Source organism: Tupaia chinensis, unplaced genomic scaffold (genome assembly GCF_000334495.1).
Source record: "Tupaia chinensis unplaced genomic scaffold, TupChi_1.0 Scaffold138491_1, whole genome shotgun sequence".
Taxonomy (NCBI): domain Eukaryota; kingdom Metazoa; phylum Chordata; class Mammalia; order Scandentia; family Tupaiidae; genus Tupaia; species Tupaia belangeri.
In genome coordinates, this window is record NW_006198387.1 from 503,786 (window position 1) to 515,802 (window position 12,017).

Genomic DNA, 12,017 nt, shown 5'->3' on the forward strand with positions numbered 1-12,017 from the left:
AGTGGACTGACTCGGATTTTCCCTTCAACTAGGAGCCCAGTAGAACTGGCTCAATTCTGTTTGCATCATTTTCTTTTTAAGACTCCCAGTATTCCTTCCTTATGGCTACTCCCTACTCGCTCTCTCTTTTTTATTTCTTGTTTGATAATACATTTCTCCTATGACTCAGTCATTTTCTCTTTGCCATTTCTTCCTCAGACTTTCCTTTATCACAACAAATTCCATGACAATCTTGACTGCCTTTCCCTGATCTTATCCCACACTCGTCCTTCCTCATCCAAAATAAATAACTGCTCATTTCTCCCCCACAAATGAAGTCAAGATTGTTGATAATAATCATTTCTACCTCTTTTAAGTCCAAATAAAAATGAAGTGTATGAGTAAGTTAGGATTACAAACCAGAGAGGAAAGGATGACTAATTTGATGAAAGATATTGGGAAATTTGACCAACCATGTTAGAAAAAAAAAAAAAAAAAAGTGAGATTCAATGGCATACCACACAACAAAATAAATTCCAGATGGTGTGAAGAATCATAACTAGGAAAACCTGAAGAAGATATTGGTAGATATTTCATCCCAGAGTGGGGAAAACCTGTCTAAAGTCTTGTGATATATAAAGGTAGATGCGTCTAAATAAACAAAAAATTCTTTAAATTAGCAAAGTCTAAAACGAGATAGAACACACAAATATTTGCAAGATTTGTTACAAAGATAGATATCCTTAAGATAAAAAAGTCTATACAAATCAATGAGAAAATCTGAGTAAATCTTTAGAAAACTGAGCAAAGATAAACAAAGTTAAAATATAGGTGACACACCAGAGAAAAACTTGTAAAACAGTTACAGCATTAATCATTAATAAGGCATTAATTATATGAAGAGTTCCTTCAAATCAATATGGAAAAGGACAACTCAAAAGAAGAACTATCAGAGGTTGTAAATAAGCAAGTTACTGGGAACCAGCAGTTATCATAATGGCTATGTGGCTGGACTCCCACGTAGTTGACCGCGGTTCGTGTCCCAGACCCGGTGGCTTAGAACTCATGCCGGGTGCTTGTGCGTGTGTGCCCAAGATCCCGAGAGGAGAATGGACGAGAAGGGATTGCGGCGTGACCATCCCCCCTGGGGGTTGATTTCTTGCTTTCTGTCTCTATGTCTCTCTCTGTCTGTCTGGTGAGCGCACGCGCGCCCTATAGCGAAAACCTCTCCAAAAAAAAAAATAGGCAAGTTACTGAAGAAGAAATAAAAGTGGTCAATGGAGATAGAAATAAATGCTTAGCCTCACCAAAGATCAAGGAAATGTAGTTCTTTTCTTCTTTCTTTTTTATTTTTTATCTTTTCAACCAATGAGAGGCTGGGGGATATCCCATCTTGGCCTAGAATGAAGGATTTCATTGCCTTCCTCCGTGCTTCTTCAGTGTCCTCTTCAATACCTTCAAGCATCTTAATAAAATGGCTTGAAACCCCCTCCCCTCCACCTCTAAGTCCTCTTTCAACTTGACAAACTGGCCAAAAAAAAAAAAAAAGAAGAAGAAAGAAATTTTTGCTATAGGGCACGTGTGCTCTCGCTGGAGAGACAGAAAGAGACAGAACGCGAGAAATCACCCCAAACGGGAGAATGGCCATGCTGCAATCTCTTCTCCTCCATTCTCCTCTAGAGATTTTCTCCTCTGTTCTCCTCTAGAGATTTTGGGCACACACGTGCACATGCCCAGTGTGAGTTTTAAGCTGCCGGGTCTGAGACTCGAACCGTGGTCAACTACATGAGAGTCCAGTGATGTAAACCTTATGCCATCTGCTGGTCCCACAGGAGCTCTCTTATAGTTCTTATATTCTCATTGGTGAGGATATAGTTGTCCCTTCTTATCCATGGTTTTGCTTTCCCTGGGTTTAGTTACCCACAGTCAGAAAACAGGTGAGTATGGTACAGGGAGATATGAGAATGAGAGATCATGTACTCAGCTCTCATTACTGACATTGTTCTAATTTCTTATTAGTTCTTATTGTTAATCCCTTACTGTGCCTAATTTACAAATTAAACTTCATTTATAGGCATGTATGTTTGGGAGAAAGCATAATATTTATAGGGTTCAGTTCTTTCTGTAGTTTCAGGCATCCACTGTGGAGTTGTTCTTGAAATGTACCCCTCATAGGTAAGGGGGAATCCACTGTATATAAGACATTCTGGTCTTTTGAGGGGGGGCAGTTTGGCAATAAATTTAATTAAAAAAATTAATCTGTTTTGGCCCAGCAATTCTTCCTCAAGGAATATATCCTCATATTTTCCTGAATGAACTACTCATACATATTCACCAAGATGTATGCACAAAGATGCTAATTGTTTCTATGGTAAAAAACTGAAGGAAAAGGTCTTCATATATTCCAGAGAACACTAAAAGAAGTTGCACACAGATGTGTGCATAGAAATTTTCACTGTGGTTTTGGAAGGACTTGAAAATATCTCAGCTATCTAATAAGAGTAAATGACTTAAATAAATGATTTGCACCTTTAATGGGTACTACTCATTTTACTCTGTAAAATGAATGAGGTAGAATTACATATACAGATAGGGAAAAGATGTTCAGAAAAAAAAATTAATAATGTTCAAAAACATTACTTTAAAAGGTAGCTGGCAGGACTTTAGGTAAAGTCTGATCTCTATTTTTGTGTGAACAAAAATAAGACTCCAGCATTCAAGCTGTGTGCCTCTGCTGGTGTAGACAGGGGCCCAGCTGATAGGGACTGAACCTTGACCACTGGTAAAGTTGAAAGGCAGCCCCAGTTCCCAGCATCCTCTGTTTCTGGCAAACTATAGTCAGGGTGGCTTCTTGCCTGAACATTCTTTCTCTCTTCAAAGTGCTGGTGGACTTGAGACCTCTTAGCTTTGTTAGGCTGATTTAAGACAAAACATGATTCTATTACTGAATGCTAAAGGTTATTTTTAGGGAAAGGATGGGGTGGCCATGATTTCTCTGTGAGCATAATGAAGGACAAACTAGAGAAAGCTCTAGACCTATTTCAGCTCAGTACCAGGAAGCCTTTTCTAACAATGACACTGGATCATACGCAAGTAGGCAGGACCTTTCATATTAAAAGGAAGAAGAAAGAATGACTGAGAAGGAAACCATGAGATTTGTTTGGGTGGCCCGGTTCCTTAAGGTCTTCTCTCTCCAAGTTGAAATCTCTCCTCCTCCTTCTTTTATAGTTTATTTATTTCTTCCATGTGAGAGGAAGAGAGAGAAAGAAAGTTACTTCCAACAGGGTCTTCATAGTGCCATCCACTTAAGCCTCAGCCAGCTAGAGTCATAGGTTCACATGACTATCCAGCATGCCCAAGGAGGCCCTGGGATGTGAACCTGGGACCTTTCCACATAGTTTTAGCTTTGTGGAATGTTGCATTACTGCTGTGCCATTATGTCTGGCCAAATCTTCTTTGAGGTTCTATTCTAGATTCCTGTTTCTGACCTTAGGGTCCAACCTCGCTTCCTAAAGAGAATCCTTTTGAAATTCAGAGTTACTGTCCTGTTCTCTTGTATCAGCCTCATAAGTAGAATCCTTCTGTTACTTGAGGGGCTCAAATAGAGTCCACACTGCCATTTTTGGAGGAGTTGATTAGGGTACCTTCTCATACCCCATGGATGAGAGACTGGTTTGAATGATCCTGCTAAACCATGGGCCTTTTGAATCCCCTTAGTTTCTATGAATCAAAGGTGTAGCAGCAAGCAGCTGTGTTTTTCTTAGTGTCTTATTATTCACCTGTTCCACTGGTCTTCTTCTTTGTATGTTGCATGAAGGGTCCTAACAATTGTAAATAGAGAGAAGATACTTAAGTGAGCGGCTGTGGAAAAATTGGTCATAATCCCCCCAGCAAGAAAGATAGAAATTCTCAAAGGGGGGTTTTTGATCTTGAAGAGGTTCAGGGTGGGTAATTCTTCTAAGTGAAGGTCCTCATGGAGGTATAGTTCCCTGTTTTGAGTTTTGATGAGAGTGGCTCTGAATCTACATGAGGGTCTATAAATCCCCCAGGGAATGACGGGATAAAAGACCAAAAGTCAAGATTTGTTAGGAGTCACCTGGCTGAGGTAGCCATGCTAGTAGCCATGGAGGATAAGTGCGATCTCGTTCTCTGTTATTCGGTGGTTTTTCTTTGAAGAGAAAGAAAACTGACTGATAATCAACACAAATTATTGATGTCTTAGTTTTCATTTGTATTTCCTTCAGTCACTCAGAAGATGGAGTTAGATACTTTCTGGCAAAGTATACCAAACACAGTTTTCTGGATTTCCTTTCTCTCAAATATCCGAATTTAATTTTTCTAAGTAAAAATATCATTTCTTCAGGTATCGTAACTTTTGTAGATGTTGGTTATATTTTTGAACATGTGTCAAGGAACTGAATAATTGTGAGATGTGAAGCGACCAAAAGTGGACAATATTTGTGTAAGTGAGATTTTAAAATTGTGATTCGTAAAACTGACCTAGTTCTACAAACAAAACAAAATAACAAAAGCTGTAATATTTACTTGTACGAGGCACTTGGGTTGAAACTCAGCCCTAAGAATTTTGAAACTCTGATGAAGCAATCCCTCCCTCTGTTCTTTGGATCTCATGTCCTCTTGCCTTCTAAGGAATTTGCAGTAACCTTTTATCTCCTGTATAGTCAATCACTCTGTCTCAGCTGGATCATTGACACATAACTGTGGTAAACCCTTTCCTATTTAAGAAACATCTGTTGACCCCACATCCCACACCAGCACCACCTACTTCTCTTTCTTTCCAGCTAAAGACCTTCGCAGAGTTGTCTGTACTTGCTGCCCCATGGCCTCACCTCCCACTTAGTCCTCAGCCCCTGCCACTCTAACTTCTGGCCCCATTACTCTATCAAAATCGTTCTTAGTAAGTCACCAATCATCTCTACCTCATTGCATCCCACAGACACTTCACTCCTTATTTTATGATTCAACAGCGCCTGACACTAGTGACAACTTGATCTTTCCTCAGACCCTCCTCAGGTGGTTTCTGATATGCCACTCTCCTAATTCTTCGCTCTTTCAACATTGGTACTCTGCAAGCTTTCATCCAAAGCCCTCCTTTTTTATTTCACACTGTCTTCCTCAATGACTACATCTATCCGTTTTTAGAAAAATGATTTAAAACTTTGTATATCCCCAGCCTCAATGCATCCTTTGAACTCTGAACCTCAGTATTTGATTGGCCATTTGCCTTTATCAGGTGTCTGGATGGCTCCTCTACGCCATTTGTCCACCATTGGACTCATGATCTTTCCCTGCCCACTCAATCTGGTGCTATCAAAGTGAAGGTACCATGATCTGTGTACTTGATGAGTGCCCAGACTAGGCTTCATCCTTGAGTAGCCCCTCCTGTTACCTCATCCTGTGACTCTTAAAAGTAGCCACTTCACTCCATCTCTACTGCATTACAAATGCAAAATGGTGGGCTGGATGGTGGCACAGAGGTAACATACAATGCTCTGTGAGGTTGACCCACATGGGAAGGTTCTGGGATTGCATTCAGAGGTCCCCCTGAGTATACTGACCCCACACAAGACCATGATCTGGACTAGGCTGATTGCAGTGTGAGGACCTTGTTGGGGATGCTTTCTCTCTTTTTGCCTCTATTATTCATGGATGAAATAAATGGAAAAAAGGAGAACATGTTAAAATGCAAAATGAGTGGGACTGCTTTGAAAGGGATGTGAAGTCACCCCTGTTGGTGGTTTCTAAGCAGACTGGTTGGCTTGTTTGCATGGGTAATTTAGCAGGGACTAATGCCCAGTTGACTATGAGTGCTCACTCATCCTCTCTTACCTCCCAGAGGTGTGGGGTTAGAGTTCAGTCCTCCATCCACTTAGCTGACTCCTTTCTCCTTCCCATGCAGTCACTACTCTGTGAGGTATAGAAAGCTGAGAGGCCGTGAGGCCAACTTCTAATGAAACTGTATTCTAGGATAATCTTGTGTCCCTCTAGCTACTAGGATCCCCCAAAAACATCTAGTTTAGGTGGAGAAACTGAGGCCCAGAGAGTATTAGAGGGACTGGCCCAGGTTAAAATAAGCCAATAGCAGAGTGGGGCCAGGATGCAGCCTCCTTCCTTCTAATGCTTCTATTTTCCCATTACTTGTTGCTACCCCTCATCAGTCCACTCTGTCTCATTAAGGGCTGGTGAGTAAGAATTTATACTAGACCTTCTCAGATGTTAAATTACACCTCTCAAGCAGGAAGGATGCTTCATTGCTGCTCTGGCTAGGCCAGTGGAAGACACAGAGCTATTTATTAGAGACAAAGACCGGAGACAGCGTAACAATCTGGGACAAGGTCCTGATGGGTGCTTTTTTTGCCCACCCACATGTCTGAGGTCCTAAAGTCCAGGTCCATAACTACACTTTTAGACCTATTTCAGAGGCAATAACCAAACCAAACCAAATCCCCAAATATCAGAAACCTTAAGATTTGTCAGTTGGAATTTTTACTTGCATTGACTGTCAGTTCTCCTAGCTAGTGGTTAGAGCTAGTTGAAAAGGTGCAAGAGATATGATACATAATCAGTCTCATGGGGAAAGCAAGTATAAGCCAAGTGAAATGAGTATGAAATAGTTACATGATAGAACTTTGCTAACTGGTCCATAGGTCTAATCTATACCTCTGTGGCGCCAGGATTCCAAAATCCTGGTGATCTTCTCTGTAGTATCTGCAAAAATATTTCATAATAAAAGATCACAAGAAAAAGTATAGAGATAGATAACAAGGTGGGTTAGAAATGGAGAGAATTCTTCCAGACTAAACCAACTCCTGAGGTTCCTCTATCAGAAAAAGAAATGGGTTTTTGAACCACTGTTCATGAACTTAGTTTTTGATAAGTTTAATATGACCTGCTCGCCAGAAAGACAGAGAGAGACAGAAAGCGAGAAATTACCCTCCAGGGGGATGGCCACCACGCAATCCCTTCTCCTCCATTCTCCTCTTGGGTACGCATGCACATGCGCCTGGTGTGAATTTAAGCCACCGAGTCTGGGACTCGAATCGCAGTTGGCTACATGGGAGTCCAGTGATACAGTCATTACGCCAAATGCTGGTCCCAGAGAGTATTCTTAAGCTCAGGAAATACATACTGCAGTATCTTGGAGTAAAGATTCACGATACATGTAATTTACTGTCAAGGTAATCAGAAAAATAATTGCAGTGTTGGGGTGTCTGTGTGTGTGTGTGTGTGTGTGTGTGTGTGTGTGTGTGAGGTGGTGTGTGAGATGAGAAAGTAAGAAAGAATGATAAAGCAAAATGGCAACAACAGACCGACTTGGATAAGGGGTTTATAAATGTTCTTTACCTTTTTGGGCAGCTCTTTGTAAGTTTCAAATTATTTTAAAAAAATTAAAAAAATAAAGGCACTTAAAGCTATATACATTCATAGGATTTGGTATGAAATGTCATGTTTATTACTTTTTAGATAATTCAGACTTCCTTTGATGTAGTCATTATTTATAGTTTTTCTAAATTGTTAGTTAATTTTCAATATGCTTATGTTGCATTCAGTCAAAGTGTAGCTTATAAAATTTCTACTTTAAAAATTTTATCAAGATTTCTTTTGTCGGGGCCAGCAGGGTGGCATGGAGGTTAGAGTGCTGGATTCCCACATGGCTAACCACAGTTCAAGTCTTGGACCTGGTGGCTTGCTTTCTCACTTTCTCTCTCTCTCTCTCTCTCTGGTGAGTGCATATGCTCCCCTATAGCAAGTTTTAAAAAAAGTAATAACAATAAATAAAACTAAATAAGTAATTATGAAATTTTTAAAAAAAGTTTCATTTGTCAACCACATAATTAATTTGTATAAATACTTCAGGGTTTAAAATGTGAACAGTATTTGAAAATCCATATTGTACCTCTGCAAATACGTACAACAATTAAATATAAATAATAAATGATAAAAGAGAATAAGTTCCAAAATTTAAAAGAAGAAAAAGTGCTATGTATATTTGTAGAAATGCCAGTTTTCCATCTCTATACTAATTTGAATTGTTAATGTATATGGTTGATTGTGTCTTCTAGGTCCTTGTCTTTCTCGTTATATTTTGTTTTGTTTACTCCTGTGTCTAGTACCTTCTGAAATGGCAAATCAAAATTTCCTGCAGAATTTGTATTTTTCAAATCATAGTTCCCTTGTATTTCTATATGTTTTTACCTTATATTTAGTCAGGACCTTTGCCGGGTGAAGAAAGTTTCTTTGCTTTCCATTTTTGTTCTACTTAATGTTTGAACTTTAAATGAATTTTGTATGAGATCATATTGCGGCTTTTGCTTTCACTTTGAATTTGCTTCATATCCTTTTACCTTAACTCTTTCCTTGCCTTTTGTTGTTTTTCCTATTTTGAAATCCAATATTATATATACACATAAAGAATTATTTTATTTAATTTTATTCATTTATTTAGTTTCACCAGAGAGAGAGAGAGAGAAAGAGAAAGAGAGAGAGAGAGAGAGAGAGAGAAAGTGAGAAAGCAAGCCGAGCTGTCAGTTCTGGCCTACCATGTGGGAGTCCCACGCCCTTTACCACCATGCCACCTCTTGAACCCCCAATAAGTTATAAAGAAATTCATCCCATCTGCCCTTATAGTGATAGATACCCCATGCACTGTTGTTTTCAATGTTTTACCTTATTAGTGCTCCCTCTTTTTTTAAATTAATCAATCAACTAATTAATTTTCTGGCAGGAGTAAGTTATTATTCATCCTCTTTTCTTAGTGCTAATTCCGAAGTTGTTTTACTTTTTTTTTTTTTTTTTTTTTGCCAGAGAGTATGTATACTTGTAAGAGAGAACCAATGAGAGCGAGAGAGAGAGAGAGAGAGGGAGAAACAGAGAGAGGAAAGAAAATTGAGACAGCAACCCCAATGGGGAATGGTCATATTGCAGTCCCTTCTCTCTTTCTTCCTCCTTCCAGAATTTTGGGCATACTTGCACATGTGCTTGGCATATTTTTATTCTTCTTCTTTTTTTTTTTTTTTTTGGAGGGGTTTTTGCTATAGGGCACGTGTGCTCGCCAGACAGACAGAGAGAGACAGAGAGACAGAAGCGAGAAATCACCCCTCAGGGGGGATGGCCATGCTGCAATCCCTTCTCCTCCATTCTCCTCTTGGGATCATGGGCACGCACACACACACGCCTGGCGTGAGTTTAAGCCACTGGGTCCGGGACTCGAACCATGGTTGACTATGTGGGAGTCCAGTGACATAGCCATTACGCTAACTGCTGCTCCCGCATGTTTTTTAAGCTTCTGAGTCCAGGACTCAAACTTTGCAGTTGGCCATGTGGGATTCAGCCATTTTAACCACCACAACATGGGCTGGCTCCATTCTGAAGTATTTGCTTTTAAATTCTGCAGGTGATTTCTCTTAGTCTGAAGAATCATCATTGAACATACATTATCTCTTATGTCTGATTATAACAGCAATTACCAACCTGTTTCCACCAATTGTTAATTTAACTGTCCCTTTCTATTAACAGTGAATGGAAGGACTATTATTAGAAATATTTTATTTCCTTACTCTCAACCTTCTCCTTATTTTTTATTTACACGTCTTTTTGTTTAAAACTTTCAGTTTGGGCTATTCTTTTTTAAAAAATTTATTTTTTTATATTCACTCACTATTCATCATTACAGTATACAAAATGAGATTTTCCATCCAGAATACACTGTATATTGGATCAATAAAGCACATCAAAATACGTGTTAACATCGACAAATAATTTTCCATTTCTTGTTTCCTGTATATTTTGCTCTTCTTTTTCTCCATCCTTGATTCCCTCTCTCTCACCCTCTACCATGCCCACTCTCCTCCCACACTGTCTCTGATACCCATGGTTGCTTTTCATGCCTTTTCTCCCCATTTTATTGATTTGCTAAAGAACTTAATTAATCTAAATATTTTCAATAGCAAGAACAGCTGACATATATATACATTTCCATGAACACAAGCCTGACTTTAGGCATAAACCTCAGTGAGTAGAGTGAACATACTATAAAATAGCCCCTAACTGGGGCTAAATAGCTTACTGCAGTCATCAAATAGGTACTTCTAATGCGTTTCTTTTTTTACTTCAAGAAAAACCGTTTTCGTGGTTTTATTTTCCTCCTGAAGCTTTTTTTAAAAAATTAATTAATTTACATTTATCCCCTAAGCATCGTCACAGCATACAAACTGTAGTTTTCCATCCAGAATATACTGCATAGTAGCTTAATAATGCATGCTATTGTCAATAATTTTCCATTTATATATATATATATATTTACCCCTACGTCTGACCCTCTGCCCTTTCCCACCCTCTTCTCACACTATGTCTCCCATTCCTTTTCCCTTCACATTTTGTTGATCACATAATTTCTTAAATAATCTACTTTCAATAGCAAGTTCAGGTGGTAATTTCAAGAAAAGCCCTTTTTTTTTTTTTTTTTTTGGAGAGATTTTCGCTATAGGGTGTGTGCGCTTGCCAGACAGACAGAGAGAGACATAGAGACAGAAAGCGAGAAATCACCCCCCAGGGGGGATGGTCACGCCGCAATCCCCTCTCCTCCATTCTCCTCTCGGGATCTTGGGCACGCACGCACACGCGCCTGGCGTGAGTTTTAAGCCACCGGGTCCGGTACGCGAACCGCGGTCGACTACGTGGGAATCCAGCGACATAGCCATTACGCCAACTGCTGGTTCCCAAGAAAAGCACTTTTGAAATGGTAAGGAACTTTGCTTACAACTTAAAGCCAAGAAGCAGGTTAGTATTCTATTCAAATAGTAAGTACATGAACCTATTGACAACTCAAGACAGGACAAAAACTCTTAAAACCGGACAACTAAACATAGAAGAAAAGCAGTAATATTTTAGTTAAAAGTCACAGAATGCTATTTCACCAGTTCAGTTTCATGTACTTTATCTTCTGTTGTTGTTTGATGTTCCCAATTGAATTCTGGGATATAATATTCAACTCCAGACTTGTCCCTACAATTAAGGTGGCCATTTTCTTAGGTTTTGAACTCTTATTTCTGTGTGTCTGTATTTAATTTTCCTGGTATAGCATTCCCTGCAGAACTTCTTGGAGATATGGTCTGGTGCTGGTAAATTCTTTCAGGTTTTGTTTATCTGAGAATGTTCTTGTCTTTTCTTCCCATATGAAGGATAATCTTGCTGGGTACAGTATTCTTGGTTGAAATTGCTTTTCCCTTAACACTTTGAATATATTTTCCTATTCTTTCCTCACTCACATTGTATCCAATGAGAGGTCTGCTGTTAGCCTGATGTGATATCCTTTGTAGGTAACTTGTCGTTTCTCTCTTGCCAATCATAGTATCTTGTCTTTGTCTGTGGTTTTGATCAGTCTGGCTATAATGTGTCTTGGAGAAGATCTTCTTGGGTTGATTCTATTTGGGGTCCTTTGTATTTCTTGGAACTGGATCTTTGAGTGCCTTTGTAGGTTTGGAAAGTTTTCTTGCATGATTTCATGGAATAGATTATCAATGCCCTTATGAGTCTCTTCGCCTTCTGGGATGCCGGATGTTTGGACATTTGATGGTATCTACTACTTCTCGTATACTCATTTTTGGGGGCAATTTTCTCAGTCTTCATGGTGGATTTTTCTAGGCCAGCAATTTTCTCTTCTATGTCTGAGATTCTATTTTCTGTATGATCTAGTATGTTTTTAATAGTTTCAAGGGAGATTTTTTTTTTGAGAGGTTTTTGCTATAGGGTGTGTGCGCTCACCAGAAAGATGGAGACAGAGAGACAGAAAGTGAGAAATCACACCCCCCCTGCCCCCAGGGGGGATGGCCATGCTGCAATCCCTTCTCCTCCATTCTCCTCTCAGAATCTTGAGCATGCACAAACACGCACCTGGTGTGAGTCTAAGCCACCGGGTCCGGGACTCAAACCGTGGTTGACTATATGGGAGTCCAGCGACATAGTCATTACGCTAACTGCTGGTCCCTTTCAAGGGAGATTTTGACTTCCTGTATTAC